The sequence below is a fragment of the Papio anubis genome, chromosome 10 (assembly GCF_008728515.1).
Source record: "Papio anubis isolate 15944 chromosome 10, Panubis1.0, whole genome shotgun sequence".
NCBI classification, from domain to species: domain Eukaryota; kingdom Metazoa; phylum Chordata; class Mammalia; order Primates; family Cercopithecidae; genus Papio; species Papio anubis.
The window spans coordinates 15,176,209-15,193,227 of NC_044985.1; the positions used below are offsets into that span (position 1 = coordinate 15,176,209).

The 17,019-nt window shown below is 36.0% G+C and overlaps 1 protein-coding gene across 6 annotated transcripts in view; it reads right to left on the reverse strand.

Annotated features, from left to right (window-relative positions):
• Window positions 1-17,019, reverse strand: part of DPP10 (dipeptidyl peptidase like 10) — a 1,394,248-nt gene that overhangs the window by 522,220 nt on the left and 855,009 nt on the right. Inside the window, exons 1-2 of one of the 6 annotated variants that reach the window (XM_017947911.3) lie at window positions 8,228-8,997; window positions 7,897-7,955 (exon numbers count right to left, since the gene is read on the reverse strand). The exons of 4 other annotated variants lie outside the window; for them this stretch is intronic. The gene's annotated coding sequence lies outside the window, so the exon portion shown is untranslated. Of the gene's footprint in view, window positions 1-7,896; window positions 7,956-8,227; window positions 8,998-17,019 lie in introns of those variants that run through there. One more of the 6 variants, XM_017947910.3, reaches the window with a different exon arrangement.

The following is a 17,019-nucleotide window of genomic DNA, read 5'->3' on the forward strand; positions in this document are numbered from 1 at the left end:
ATTATGTTTATTGATTTGCGAATGTTGAACCAGCCTTGCATCCCAGGGATGAAGCCCACTTGATCATGGTGGATAAGCTTTTTGATGTGTTGTTGAATCCGGTTTGCCAGTATTTTATTGAGGATTTTTGCATCGATGTTCATCAGGGATATTGGTCTAAAATTCTCTTTTTTTGTTGTGTCTCTGCCAGGCTTTGGTATCAGGATGATGTTGGCCTCATAAAATGAGTTAGGGAGGATTCCCTCTTTTTCTATTGATTGGAATAGTTTCAGAAGGAATGGTACCAACTCCTCCTTATACCTCTGGTAGAATTCAGCTGTGAATCCATCTGGTCCTGGACTTTTTTTGGTTGGTAGGCTGTTAATTATTGCCTCAATTTCAGAGCCTACTATTGGTCTATTCAGGGATTCAACTTCTTCCTGGTTTAGTCTTGGAAGAGTGTAAGTGTCCAGGAAATTATCCATTTCTTCTAGGTTTTCCAGTTTATTTGCGTAGAGGTGTTTATAGTATTCTCTGATGGTAGTTTGTATTTCTGTGGGGTCGGTGGTGATATCCCCTTTATCATTTTTAATTGCGTCGATTTGATTCTTCTCTCTTTTCTTCTTTATTAGTCTTGCTAGTGGTCTGTCAATTTTGTTGATCTTTTCAAAAAACCAACTCCTGGATTCATTGATTTTTTGGAGGGTTTTTTGTGTCTCTATCTCCTTCACTTCTGCTCTGATCTTAGTTATTTCTTGCCTTCTGCTAGCTTTGGAATGTGTTTGCTCTTGCTTCTCTAGTTCTTTTAATTGCGATGTTAGAGTGTCAATTTTAGATCTTTCCTGCTTTCTCTTGTGGGCATTTAGTGCTATAAATTTCCCTCTGCACACTGCTTTAAATGTGTCCCAGAGATTCTGGTATGTTGTATCTTTGTTCTCATTGGTTTCAAAGAACATCTTTATTTCTGCCTTCATTTCATTATGTACCCAGTAGTCATTCAGGAGCAGGTTGTTCAGTTTCCATGTAGTTGAGCGGTTTTGATTGAGTTTCTTAGTCCTGAGTTCTAGTTTGATTGCACTGTGGTCTGAGAGACAGTTTGTTATAATTTCTGTTCTTGTACATTTGCTGAGGAGTGCTTTACTTCCAATTATATGGTCAATTTTGGAGTAAGTACGATGTGGTGCTGAGAAGAATGTATATTCTGTTGATTTGGGGTGGAGAGTTCTATAGATGTCTATTAGGTCTGCTTGCTGCAGAGATGAGTTCAATTCCTGGACATCCTTGTTAACTTTCTGTCTCGTTGATCTGTCTAATGTTGACAGTGGAGTGTTGAAGTCTCCCATTATTATTGTATGGGAGTCTAAGTCTCTTTGTAAGTCTCTAAGGACTTGCTTTATGAATCTGGGTGCTCCTGTATTGGGTGCATATATATTTAGGATAGTTAGCTCTTCCTGTTGAATTGATCCCTTTACCATTATGTAATGTCCTTCTTTGTCTCTTTTGATCTTTGATGGTTTAAAGTCTGTTTTATCAGAGACTAGTATTGCAACCCCTGCTTTTTTTTGTTCTCCATTTGCTTGGTAAATCTTCCTCCATCCCTTTATTTTGAGCCTATGTATGTCTCTGCGTGTGAGATGGGTCTCCTGAATACAGCAGACTGATGGGTCTTGACTCTTTATCCAGTTTGCCAGTCTGTGTCTTTTAATTGGAGCATTTAGTCCATTTACATTTAAGGTTAAGATTGTTATGTGTGAACTTGATCCTGCCATTATGATATTAACTGGTTATTTTGCTCGTTAGTTGATGCAGTTTCTTCCTAGCCTCGATGGTCTTTACATTTTGGCATGTTTTTGCAATGGCTGGTACCGGTTGTTCCTTTCCATATTGAGTGCTTCCTTCAGGGTCTCTTGTAAGGCAGGCCTAGTGGTGACAAAATCTCTAAGCATTTGCTTATCTGTAAAGGATTTTATTTCTCCTTCACTTATGAAACTTAGTTTGGCTGGATATGAAATTCTGGGTTTAAAATTCTTTTCTTTAAGAATGTTGAATATTGGCCCCCACTCTCTTCTGGCTTGGAGAGTTTCTGCCGAGAGATCTGCTGTGAGTCTGATGGGCTTCCCTTTGTGGGTAACCCGACCTTTCTCTCTGGCTGCCCTTAAGATTTTTTCCTTCATTTCCACTTTGGTGAATCTGGCAATTATGTGTCTTGGAGTTGCTCTTCTCGAGGAGTATCTTTGTGGCGTTCTCTGGATTTCCTGGATTTGAATGTTGGCCTGCCCTACTAGGTTGGGGAAGTTCTCCTGGATGATATCCTGAAGAGTGTTTTCCAACTTGGTTCCATTTTCTCCCTCACTTTCAGGCACCCCAATCAGACGGAGATTTGGTCTTTTTACATAATCCCATACTTCTTGCAGGCTTTGTTCATTTCTTTTTCTTCTTTTTTCTTTTGGTTTCTCTTCTCGCTTCATTTCATTCATTTGATCCTCAATCGCTGATACTCTTTCTTCCAGTTGATCGAGTCGGTTACTGAAGCTTGTGCATTTGTCACGTATTTCTCGTGTCATGGTTTTCATCTCTTTCATTTCGTTTATGACCTTCTCTGCATTAATTACTCTAGCCGTCAATTCTTCCACTTTTTTTTCAAGATTTTTAGTTTCTTTGCGCTGGGTACGTAATTCCTCCTTTAGCTCTGAGAAATTTGATGGACTGAAGCCTTCTTCTCTCATCTCGTCAAAGTCATTCTCCGTCCAGCTTTGATCCGTTGCTGGCGATGAGCTGCGCTCCTTTGCCGGGGGAGATGCGCTCTTATTTTTTGAATTTCCAGCTTTTCTGCCCTGCTTTTTCCCCATCTTTGTGGTTTTATCTGCCTCTGGTCTTTGATGATGGTGATGTACTGATGGGGTTTTGGTGTAGGTGTCCTTCCTGTTCGATAGTTTTCCTTCTAACAGTCAGGACCCTTAGCTGTAGGTCTGTTGGAGATTGCTTGAGGTCCACTCCAGACCCTGTTTGCCTGGGTATCAGCAGCAGAGGCTGCAGAAGATCAGGATACAAAATTAATGTGCAAAAATCACAAGCATTCTTATACACCAGTAACAGACAAACAGAGAGCCAAATCATGAATGAACTTCCATTCACAATTGCTTCAAAGAGAATAAAATACCTAGGAATCCAACTTACAAGGGATGTAAAGGACCTCTTCAAGGAGAACTACAAACCACTGCTCAGTGAAATCAAAGAGGACACAAACAAATGGAAGAACATACCATGCTCATAGATAGGAAGAATCAATATCGTGAAAATGGCCATACTGCCCAAGGTAATTTATAGATTCAATGCCATCCCCATCAAGCTACCAATGAGTTTCTTCACAGAATTGGAAAAAACTGCTTTAAAGTTCATATGGAACCAAAAAAGAGCCCGCATCTCCAAGACAATCCTAAGTCAAAAGAACAAAGCTGGAGGCATCACGCTACCTGACTTCAAACTATACTACAAGGCTACAGTAACCAAAACAGCATGGTACTGGTACCAAAACAGAGATATAGACCAATGGAACAGAACAGAGTCCTCAGAAATAATACCACACATCTACAGCCATCTGATCTTTGACAAACCTGAGAGAAACAAGAAATGGGGAAAGGATTCCCTATTTAATAAATGGTGCTGGGAAAATTGGCTAGCCATAAGTAGAAAGCTGAAAGTGGATCCTTTCCTTACTCCTTATACGAAAATTAATTCAAGATGGATTAGAGACTTAAATGTTAGACCTAATACCATAAAAATCCTAGAGGAAAACCTAGGTAGTACCATTCAGGACATAGGCATGGGCAAAGACTTCATGTCTAAAACACCAAAAGCAACGGCAGCAAAAGCTAAAATTGACAAATGGGATCTAATTAAACTAAAGAGCTTCTGCACAGCAAAAGAAACTACCATCAGAGTGAACAGGCAACCTACAGAATGGGAGAAAATTTTTGCAATCTACTCATCTGACAAAGGGCTAATATCCAGAACCTACAAAGAACTCCAACAAATTTACAAGAAAAAAACAAACAACCCCATCAAAAAGTGGGCAAAGGATATGAACAGACATTTCTCAAAAGAGGACATTCATACAGCCAACAGACATATGAAAAAATGCTCATCATCACTGGCCATCAGAGAAATGCAAATCAAAACCACAATGAGATACCATCTCACACCAGTTAGAATGGCGATCATTAAAAAGTCAGGAAACAACAGGTGCTGGAGAGGATGTGGAGAAATAGGAACACTTTTACACTGTTGGTGGGATTGTAAACTAGTTCAACCATTATGGAAAACAGTATGGCGATTCCTCAAGGATCTAGAACTAGATGTACCATATGACCCAGCCATCCCATTACTGGGGATATACCCAAAGGATTATAAATTATGCTGCTATAAAGACACATGCACACGTATGTTTATTGCAGCACTATTCACAATAGCAAAGTCTTGGAATCAACCCAAATGTCCATCAGTGACAGATTGGATTAAGAAAATGTGGCACATATACACCATGGAATACTATGGAGCCATAAAAAAGGATGAGTTTGCGTCCTTTGTAGGGACATGGATGCAGCTGGAAACCATCATTCTTAGCAAACTATCACAAGAACAGAAAACCAAACACCGCATGTTCTCACTCATAGGTGGGAACTGAACAATGAGATCACTTGGACTCAGGAAGGGGAACATCACACACCGGGGCCTATCATGGGGAGGGGGGAGGGGGGAGGGATTGCATTGGGAGTTATACCTGATGTAAATGACGAGTTGATGGGTGCAGCAGACCAACATGGCACAAGTATACATATGTAACAAACCTGCACGTTATGCACATGTACCCTACAACTTAAAGTATAATAATAATAAATAAATTAAAAAAAAAAAGAAAAAAGAAATTAAGAAAAAAAAAAAAAAAAAAAAAAAGAATATTACATACACTTAGTTGATAAAAAAGTAGGATTTGAGAGGGAGGAGCAACTCCCATTTTGAAAGAAGGTCTACTGTGGAGAAAATGTTCTCAAACAGCACTGCATGCTATGGAGAAAATTTTGTGAAAGGAAGTGCTAGTCAATGTGGCAAACTTTATTTCTGTCTTATTTTAAGAAATTGTCACAGTCATGCCCACCTTCAGCAACACCACCTTGTTCAGTTATCAGTCATCAACATCAATGCAAGACCCTCTACCAAAAAAAAAGATTATGATTTGCGGAAGGCTCAGATCATCAAATAGAATTTTTTAACAGCAAAGCAATTTTTATTTAAGTTCTGTTCAATTTTATAACACATAATGTAATTGCACACTTAATAAACCACAAACACTAAAAATATAACTTTTACATGCAGTGGGAAACCAAAAAAATTGTATGATTTTCTTTATTGGAATAGTTGTTTAATAGCAGTGTTCTGAAACTAAACCTGCAATATTACAATGTATGCCTGGAATTATTGAGAACTTAGTTGTAATAGAAACTATTATGAATAATATAATAAAGTAGAAAGCAGTGTAGGTGGTAAAGATATAAACCTTATGCTGGGCTTCAAATATAATAAGGAATCCAGGTTTATCGCAATAAAAGAGGCAGGAAGTAAAGATTAAGGTAGAGTTGTAAGTGGGTTGGCTAAGTGTTGAAGTGTGAAACACAGAGCTAATCTGAAAAGGTATTTTACCCTCTCTGTTTTTATTTCTCCCACCCTCCACACCCCACCATAGCCACATTTGCCTCCTAATATTCGAGAAAATATTTGTAAACCAAAAAATCAAGCAAAACAGAATAATCAAACAGAAAACCCTAGCCAAACACAACCTAAAGAACAGACTTCAGAGAACACACATGGTGAATAACAGTGATTTTTCAAAAATAGTTTAAAAGATTCTACCAAAGAAAACACAAATAGCTACAGTCTACAGCAAGAAACAAAAGCCAACCCAGAAAAGGAAGAAAAATCTGATTATAAGAGTTCCACATTGTAATATTCAAAATGTACACTTTTCAATCGGAAATTGTAAAGCATCCAAAGAAATAAGAAAGTATAGTCCATTTACAGATGTTAACAGAAACTGCTGCTGGGGAGGCACAGACATTTTACTCAATAGAGAATGACTTTAAATCAATTGTCTTAAATATGCTCACAGAGCTAATAAAGGAAATCATGAATACAGAGCTAAAGGAAACCAGAATAACAATGTATGAAAAAAGTAGAAAATATCCATAAAGAGATAAAAAAATATTAAACACATACATGCACAGAAATTCTGGAGCTTAAAAGTATAAGAACTTATATACAAACTCAGTAGAAGAATAAAACAGCAGATTTGAGCAGGCAGAAGAAAGAACCAGTGGAAAAAAATGATAGATCAATTAAAATTACTGGTATAGAGAGCAGAAAGAAAAAAGAATGAAGGAAAATGAGCAAAGTCTAAGACACATTTATAACACCATCACACATAGCAACATAAAATAATGGAAATCACAAGAGGAGAGAGAGGAAAAGGGCAGAAAGAGTATTTAAAGAAATGATGGCCAACAACTTGCCAAATTTGGCAAAAGACATGGGACTATATATTCAAGAAGTTCAACAAACAAACAAACAAAAAACTAAAAAATACATTCTGAGACACATTATAATCAAATATTCAGAGGATAAGAACAAAGACATGATCTTGCAAGCAGCAAAAGAAAACTCTCTTAATACATATAAGGGATTCACAATAAGTTTAACAGGAGATTTCTCAGCAATAAACATAGAGACAAGAAAAAGGTGGAACAAGGTTTTTTTAAAAAAGAGCTTCCTTCCTTTCTTTCTTTATTAGCATTATTATTACTATTATTATTATTACTACTATTATTATTATTATTATTTTGAGATAGGATTTCACTCTTGTTGCCCATGCTGGAGTGCAATGGCACAATCTCAGCTCACTACAGCCTCCGCCTCCTAGGTTCAAGTGATTCTCCTGCCTCAGTCTCCCAAGGAGCTGGGATTACAGGCTCCCACCACCAGGCCCAGCTAATTTTTTGCATTTTTAGTAGAAACAGGGCTTTGCCATGTTGGCCAGGCTGGTCTCAAACTCCTGGCCTCAGGTGATCCTCCCGCCTCAGCCTCCCAAAGTGCTGGGATTACAAGTGTGAGCCACTGCTCCCAGCCAAGAAGAGCTTTCAAACAAAAATTCCATATCTAGCAAAATCATCACTCAAATGAAGGAGAAACCAAGATATTCTCTGATAAACAAAAGCTGAGGAAAGCTGAGGGAGTTTGCAATAAGTAGAACCACCCTCCAAAAATGTTAAAGGGAGTACTTCAGCATGACGTGGAAAAATATTATACAATAATTTGAAGCCATATGATGAAACAAAAAACTCTAGTAATGATAACTCCCTAGGTATATAGAAAAGGCCGTCTTATTGTATATTTGGCTTGTGACTCATCTTTATACTTCTTATATTAATATGATTTAAAAGAAAAGTGTATAATAATAATTATAAATCTAGATTAACAGTCACACAATATATAGAGAGATATAATTTATGACAAAAACAATATGGTAAGGGTGAAGCTGTATGAAAACAGAGTTTGTGTCTGTGATTGAAATAAGTTAAAATTAATTCGAACTAAATTGTTATAAATTTAAACCATGAATTACAATAACCAACATAACCATAAGAAAAAAAATTGAAAGAGAAAATGAGAAGAGATCAAAGAAGGACACTATAAAAATAAATTAAACACAAAATAAGGCAGCATTGAAGTACTTAAAGAAAACAATAAGTTAAAGGACAAATAGAAAATAAATGGAACAATGAAACAACTACTTCATTTTAAGAAAGAAATGTAATTTTCCATTCAAAAGGCTGCAAATGGCAAAATGGATTTTTAAAATTCACTTACTTTCTTTCTAAAGATGCAATGCATTGCGGGTGAATGATAGAAAATATATTCTTTGCAAACTGTAACCAAGAAAGAGCAGAATTTGTTATCCTCATATCAGAAAAATTAAGACTTTAAGTCAAAAATTGTTATAAGAAATGATACTATATATTGAAAAATGGTCATTAAATAGATAAAATAATAATCATATATGTATGAAATAATAGAGGTGCAAATTATATGCTATGGTTTGAGTGACTGTGTTCCCCTTCCAAATTAATATTGAAATGTAATCCCCAAAGCAATCGTATTGAGAAGTGTGAACTTTGAGAGGTAATTATTAGGGCCCTACCATTGTGAATGGAAATAATAGCTTTATAAAACAGCTTGAGATTGAAGGGAAGGCTGTCTTTTCCTTCTGTTCCTTCTGCCATATGAGAATGCAGTATTCCTTCCCTCTGGAGAGTGCAGCAAAAAGGTGTCATCCTGAAAGCAGAGAGCAGCCCCCTCCAGACACCAGTCCTGCCAGAACCTTGACCTTGGACTTTCCAGCTTGCAGAACTGAGAAACAAATTACTATTGTTTATATTACCCAGTCGGTGGTATTTTGTTATACCAGCACAAATGAACTAGACATTATATGATGTAAACAAGTTTCTAGAAAAACACAAACTACCAAACTTATTCAAGAAGAAATTAAAAAACCTGAACAGACCAATAATGAGTAAGTTACAAAATCATGAATCAAAAACCTTCCTAACAATAAAAAGGCTAGAACTAGATGACTTCACTTGTGAATTCTAACATTTAGAATAATTAACACTCATCCCTCTCAAACTCTTCCCAAAACTGTACAAGAAAAGATTACTTACTATCTCATTCTGTGAGGTTAAAATTATTTTGATATGAAAGCTAGACAAAGATAGCACAAGAAAAGAAACCAACAGATCGATATCTCTTATAAATACAGATGCAAAAATCCTTAAAGTATATTAGAAAACTGAATTCTTCAGCATATGAAGAGGCTTATACACCATGAACAAGTGGGTTTTATTCCAGGAGTATAAGAGTGGCTCAACAGAAGAAAATCAATGTACTACAACATAAAATAGAAAAGGGAAGAAAACAAATGATCATTTAAATTTATTGATAAAATATATTTGACAATATCCAACACTCCTTATAAAAATAGTTTAAGAGCTAGAAATAAAAAGAATCTTCCTCAATCATGTAAAGAATCTTTATCTAAACAAACTAAGACTACTCAATGAAGAAAGACTGAAAACTTTCCACCTATGATGGAATAAGATGAGAATAACCACTTTTACCATTGTTATCTAACATTGCACTGCAAGTTCTGGCCAGAGTAACTAGACAAGAAAAAGAACTAACAGATAGTCAATTTGGACATGAAGAAGTACAGCTATTTCTGATCACAAATGGTATGATCCTCTATACATAGAAAATCTCAAAGAATCTACAATAAGCTACTAAATCTAATAGATGATTTCAGCAAAGTTGAAGAATATAAGATTAACACTCAAAAATCAGTTGTGTTTCTGTACGCCAACAATGATTAATCAGAAAAGAATATTAAGATTCTATTTACAGTATCATACAGAATAAAATAATTAGAAATGAACTTAACCAAGTGTAAAAGACTTTTACACTATAAACTACAAAATGTTGATTTTTGTTTTATTTAAATTATTTCAAGAATGTAAAGACATTCTGTATTTATGAGTTGGAACACTAATATATCTAAGGTGGTAATATTACCTAAAGCAAAAACAGACTCAATGCAATTACTATTAAAATTCCAACTGGCTTTCTTGCAGAAATAAAAAAGCTAATTTTCAAATGTATATGGAACTGTGATGGGCTCTTCATAGCAAAGCAATATACGTATTTTTAAAGTGTTAACAGTCATACTTCCAGATTTCAAACACTTCCACAAAGCTGCAGTAATCAAAACAATGCAGTACCAGCATCAGGATAGACATAGAGATGAATGAAGTAAAATTGTAAGCCCAGAAATAACTCATGTATCTATAACCAAGAACAATCAACAAGGGTCACACTATCATAATTGGGAAAGAACAGTCTCTTCAATAAATGGTGCTTGGTGAAATGATTGTTCACATGCAAAAATTAAAGTTAGACTCCCTAACTCACACCATATAACAAATTAACTCAAAATGGATCAATGAGCAATGTAGGTAAATTAAAACCATAAACTTATTTTAAAAACTGAAAAGATAGATCTCTGTGACCTTGGATTCAGCAATGTATTCTTAGATATGATATCAAAAGCATAAGCAATGAAAAAATAGGTAAATGAAAAACTTTGTGCACCAAATGAAACTATTATGAAAATAAAGAGATAACCTACATTATATAAAAAAGTATATGAAAATATGTTTCTGACAAAAGATTAATATCTAGAATAAAGAACTCCTACAACTCACTATCAGTAAAACCAGCAAGTCCCTTAAAATGGGCAACAGGCTTAAATAGACATATCTTTAAAGAAGATATATAAATGGCCAATAAACACATGAGAAGATGCTTAGTTATTATTGTTAATTATTAGGGAAATGCAAATTAAAACCAAAAGAGATACGACTTCATATCTCTTGAATGCCCATAAATGAAAAAAAAAAAGAGAAAAGAGCAAGTGTTTGTAAGCATTTGGAGAAACTGGAACACATGAATATTTCTGTTGGGAATGTAAGATGGTTCAGCTGCTACGGCAAATAGTTCTTCAGACATTTAAACACAGAATTACCATATGACCTAGCAATTCCATTCCTAGGTATATAACCTCAAAAATCTAAAAACCTGGACTCAAACAAATACACACAGGTTCACAGTAGCACGATCTGTGGAACATGCATACAATGGATTGCTATGAGCCATAAAAAGGAATGAAACACTGTTATAAGTGACTTGGTTGATGCACTTCTAAAACATGAAAAGTGAAAGACGTTAGACACTAAAGATCACACATTATTTGATTCCATTTATGTGAAATACCTAGAAAAAGTAAATCTTCAGAGAATGGAAGTAGATTGGTGATTGCCAGGGGATGAGGGAGTTGGATATGAGGAGCAACTGCTTAATTCCAAAAGGTAGAGTTTCCTTTTGGGATGAGGAAAATGTTTTGGAACTAGATAAGAGACTCTTTTTGACAGAGTCACGCTCTCTTGCCCAGGCTGGAGTGCAGTGGCGTGATCATGGCTCACTACAGCCTCAACTTCTCAGTCTCAAGCAATCCTCCTGCCTCCTGAGCAGCATGTCCCAATATACCTGGCTAATTGTTTTAAAACACTTAGTTGAGATGGGGTCTCACTATGTGGCCCAGGATGGTTTTGAAGTCCTAGGCTCAAGTGATCCTCCTGCCTTGGCCTCCCCAAGTGCTGGGATTACAGGCATGAGCCATCGAACCCCATCATAACTCTCTCTTTTATGGAAACCTGACTTCTCAGAGACCAGGCTATCTAATCATACATTAGAGGCCAGAATACCACATTTCTAAATCAAATTTCTATTAGGAAGAAGCATATAAAATATATGATAAAATATTAAAGTTGTACAATGACATAATTTTATATAATGTGGTTTAGGATAGAAAATGTGAATTTATATTTTATTGTGGGTTTTTGAGGTTCTGAAAAATTATGAAACCAGAAATAAAAATACATACAGAATTTACACTTATGATTTTCAACTTCCCACTTCTGTCACTTCCTCCCTTTCTGCCCCTTGTCCAAATTTTTACACCTCCATCCTTAGTTGAATTCTTTCTCTGCTATGCTTTCCCTTTTAGAAATACACAGAATTACTTTACTAATTACAAAACTCATGGGAAAGAATAAAGGAAAATTTATTTTTCTAAAATATTTTGGCCCCTATCTTCCATGTGTACAAGAATATGTCTTAACTTATATTACAAGGATTATGACACATGCCAAAGCCAAAAGTGCCTGAGATAGTGATCCAGCATCTCTGACTTATAGTTGCATGAAATTAGTCAATTTACTTCAACTTGTAAGACTCAAATGAATACTCTAGAACGTAAATAGATGCAATATCAGTGATGTGAGAAAAAATAAAATAGTACATGGAAAGCACTTAGTACAACATCTGGCAAAAGAAGGTATACATAAATGTTAATAAGTTCTCTTCTGACTCTTGTAAAAACTAAACACATTATAATGTAAACCAAATTCATCAGTTATCTCATTGGACACTCTAACATTATGAGGGTAACTAAGGGAATCAAATATGGCTTAAATATATAAATGAAACTTTAAAGGAAAGACAAAAAAGTAACTACTTTTATTCCATTAATGCCAGAGAAAATTATTTTTCATTCAACATCAGAGATAAATCTATTTTAAAAGGCAACAACAATTCATATTATCCAGGGGGAAACTGTTAGAATCTGTCATTGTTTTCTCTGCAGCCTGATTATGCCTGGGTAATGCTACACTGAAATCTGTGTTCAATCTATGCTGTTCTTGAAAACAACAAGCAGAGACACATTAGATTATGTCTATCAATACAACACATCTCCTGTCTTAATTCAACAAAATAAACAATTTGCATCTTGGTTGATGCCGATGTTTACAAGTAGTGCAAATCTAAAAATGTGTAAAACATTATTTTCCCCTCATAAAGCATAATGGGGATAGTTTAATCATTGCTTTGACATTTTAAAACACAGGTCAGGTGCTTAAATGACACCTATTAAATTATAGATGCCAAGATATTGTTTGCAATATAGTACAACATAACATTTTAACTAACTATACCAAGAGCTGTCATTTTGTTAGAGCAAAATAGTAACTAGAGTGAATTCACTTTGAATTTTTGCATAACAATAACAGATCAGCTGTCATCAGTTCAATAAAGTCCTTAATTTTGTTAAATGCTTTCTAGGAAATGAGTTTTACGTGTGTGTGCGCACGCGCGCGCGCGCAGGCATATGAATCTTTTTAAAGCCCTCTTTCAAAGGGTCAAGTCTTTTTTTTTAATCTGGTGTCTTAACAATAGGAACAGAGAGAATTCTTTACCTCAGCATCATATTTGTGGGCACATAACAAGGCTAGGAGATGAATCCAAGTCAGTCTAATACCAAGGTCAATTTAATCACTCTATCTACTATACTTTCTCCACAAACTAGCTGCTGAAGTCATCCAAAGCTGTTGACCTTAGCTGTGTTATGTAGAAAATTGCTCTACTTCCTTTAAACTGGTGTGTTATAAGGGTTAAATGAGATGACTGTGTGCACTGTACATTTAAGTTGATGTAAGAAAGGCATAATTCCTTAAATGCTGTCTTGTAGTCTTTGGTTTCTTTTGTTGATTTTTCTGAATAGGGCTGCCTATGTTTCTCTAATTTCCTTCACTTCCTTAATTCTATGTTCTGACTCAAATGAACTAATTGAGCATAGTTTCATGGATGTAATCCATATCTGATATTAAAGACTTATCTAACCATCAACATCACTGTGGCAGTATCAACCTGTGTAAGTTATTACCCAACATGGCGTATGAAAGTAGTTTAAAATTCTTAGTCTTAGAGATACTTCTAGAAGTGAAAATAAAGACGTCTCTATTGCAGAACCGAAAAATTACTATTAAATTCTTGTTTAACTGAGATCAAGCCGAGCTCTCATGATTCCTACATCAATGCTTGGTTTCTTTCATACTCTGATAAACCTGCAAAGACCATCCACCATGCACACCTAAAAAGTGTACTAAAGGAATGAATTCCACTGTTGTAACAGAGGGTAACTGGGAAGTTTCCAAAAGAAACAAGAGCTAGAGCTAACAATGAAGACCACCACATTTTGGTGCTTTCCCATTTTATCCTTAGTCAGCCATGACAGATGATCAGTGTGATGACTCTGTCTTGATATTGACTGATAACAGACACAGTCAAAGGGCAACAGGTCATTGTTGCTGAAGAACTGTGGAGTACACACAGTTCTCAGGTGGCTATTTCAATATGGTGGATGTATTAAAGAGCCTGATGACTATCCTATATCAAATGCATTTTGACTCATAAAATATGCACCTTTGTTCTTAAAACAGGCCAAAATTTGTAATTGTATTCTGCACAAAATCTTCTCCCAAGTATAATCCTTCTCATTCTACATATTAAATGTAAAAATAAGATTGCAAAGTAGACGCATAGCTTTACTAGACTGATTTCCACAACTTTAAGCATGAATGTACTCTCATATATTTGCAGAGTATAATTATTGATCTTATAGTTAACATATTCTCAAAATAAATGTGGATAAATTCTTTTTCTTTAAACAAACTCAACAGAAAAAATAATGTAGGCTTCATCAATGCATCTGAATAAGTCCACACTGTAATTAAAAAAATGGAATGAATAATTTGTTCCTTTCAGAAATACTTATAAAATGAAATACTTGAATAGCCTATTCTTCAAAAATAGTTAGGACTTCTCTTCACAAGGCAATGAAGAGTTTGATAATTTTAGAAATTAAGGCACATGTGTCAAATTACTTCTGTAATAAATTTGCAATCAAACCAAAATTACAACGAACATGTGTTTCTCTGGTTATAGGCGTGCATTCCTTAGCACTTACCTGCAAATTGTTATGCTATTTTGAGTAAAACAGTTTCTAAAACATTTCTTTGACTAAATAACTTTTTGTACGCTTTCATCTTTGAAAACAACCCACTAAATATATTTTCATGGTAGAAAAATCTTAATGAAAGAGCCCACCACATTTCATCTGTTGCTATATTTGTCACTAGACAAGGCATTATTATCGTTGGTAGTTGTTATTAATATATTAGACAATAGACATTAGAGTTATAACACACTTCAAGAGATCACTTCACATTCTAGCAAACCAAAGATGTCCTTGTCTTCAATGAAACACTGAAGCCATAGAAGTAAGTGACTAGTCCAGGGTTGTATAATTATAAAAGCTATATGAATTTAGGACTGCCCCTCTTTTTTATTTTTTGAGACAGAGTCTCACTCTGTTGCCCAGGCTGGAGTGCAGTGGTGCAATCTGGGCTCACTGCAACCTCTGCCTCCCAGGTTCAAGCAATTCTCCTGCCTCAGCCTCCCGAGTAGCTGGGACTACAGGCGCATGCCACCATGCCTGGCTCATTTTTTGTATTTTTAGTAGAGACAGGGTTTCACCATGTTGGCCAGGATGGTCTCGAACTTCAGACCTCGTGATCCACCCACCTCAGCCTCCCAAAGTGCTGGCATTACAGGCGTCAGCCACCGCGTCCGGCTTGACTGCCACTCTTATTAGAAGAGCTGTTCTAGAGGCAGGCCTTGTCCTAAAAGTCCCAGTGTCTTGCTGAAATTCCACAATCAGAAGCTTCCCCTCCTGACATAGATTTCTCTACTTGGTTGAAAGTTTCCACCTGCTTGACTGGTTTTACTTAGAAAGCTAGGCCTTGAGAACATATTGGTGGACAGAGGGAAGATCAGAAAGATGATGCTGTATTTTGAATTTCCAGCTGGAGGTTTTCTTTGTGGCTCTGTCTTAGCACAGCTGAGAGAACTCAAGCCTGAGGGTTAGAAGAGAAAGGCTTTGTGCAATTGGAGCACTGCAGCCTGACCACAGACATACACAGCCACAGACACAAGCAAAATCAAGAGGGAACATGGCCTTGATGCATGTTCTTGTTCTCATCCCAAAAGTTAAACAAACTCAGATATTTTTCCTGTCCGATGAGAGAGGCAAGACTAGATAATTTCTAAAAATGCTTCCAGGCTGAAGACTGAAGTATTGAGCTGCAAACCATTAGTCTTCTGGCCTTATAGATTACTCTGACATGTTTGGGTTGAGCCCACCATAAAGGCCATGTGACTGCACTGCCATTTCGCTGGGTCACACCTCAAATTTCTAACCACTATTGTTACACTTGCCCACTTCATCAATTTATATAATCTTCTAGGCACTTGATGGCATTGAGTTTACAGAAGGCATAGAACACTCTCTGTGTCAAGTAAGGTGTCTGCTTCCTATAGCAGTACCTTTTCCACCCCAGCATAATTATTTACTTTTTTATTTTATAATGACCTTACCAATAATAATAGTGAAATCTGAAGACATTTGAACACATGGTATGTGAAATGCACTTGGTAAACTGTAAATCGAAATAATAATTGTGGCCTGGGGGTGGTGGCTCATGATTGTAATCCCTGCACTTTGGAAGGCCTAGGCAAGAGAATTGTTTGAGACCAGGAGTTTGAGACCAACCTGGACAACACAGAGAGACCCTATCTCTACAAAAATAAAAACAAAAAATAACCAGGCATGGTGGTCCCAGCTACTCAGGAGGCTGAGGTGGGAGGATCACTTGAGCTCAGAAGTTCAAGACTGCAGTGAGCCATGATTGTACCACTGCAATCCAGCCTGAGCAACAGAGCGAGACCCCATCTCAAAACAGAACATAAATAAATAAATAAATGCCACTTCTATTTGTATGATTAATATCATATGAAATTAAGTCTGGGTTGGGGGGCTGTGGGTGTTCTAAATATGTATATTTTCTAAATGTTTGCATTTTGTAATTGGGGATTGGAGGTGAAAGACATAAAGTAGCAAAAGTGCAGGGCCAACTACCAGAGCACCTAGAAGGTGGTAAGAACTCCATAATTATCTATGGGATGAATGAATGCATGAATAATTTCACCCTAGAAGACTAACTCCAGGTTAAATATTTTCCATTTGTCATAATTTTCCATTTGTCATAACTGAAATTGTAGTCACAAACATGTATATTCCTGAGAGGTTTTATACCTTTTCTGGGAAATATTCTTTCTATAACACTACTTGTCATGGTTTCTGGTGGTGAATAACTACTGAATAATAGCAATAATCAAAGGAAAAGCAGCAGCAGTTCTAGGCACTGTGCTAAATAAACTCTTGGACTACATTATTTCATTTAACCTCCATAATAATACTGAAATGTTGGCACTAAATATTATACTTAAAATGCAGATGAGTAAAGTGAGAGACAAGGTTAAATAACTTGCCAAATTGTACAAAACTAGTATATTACAGAAGCAGAACTCAAACTGAGGTATGTCATGCTTGCTCTTGCTTTAATAAATGAATAAGTGCAGGAC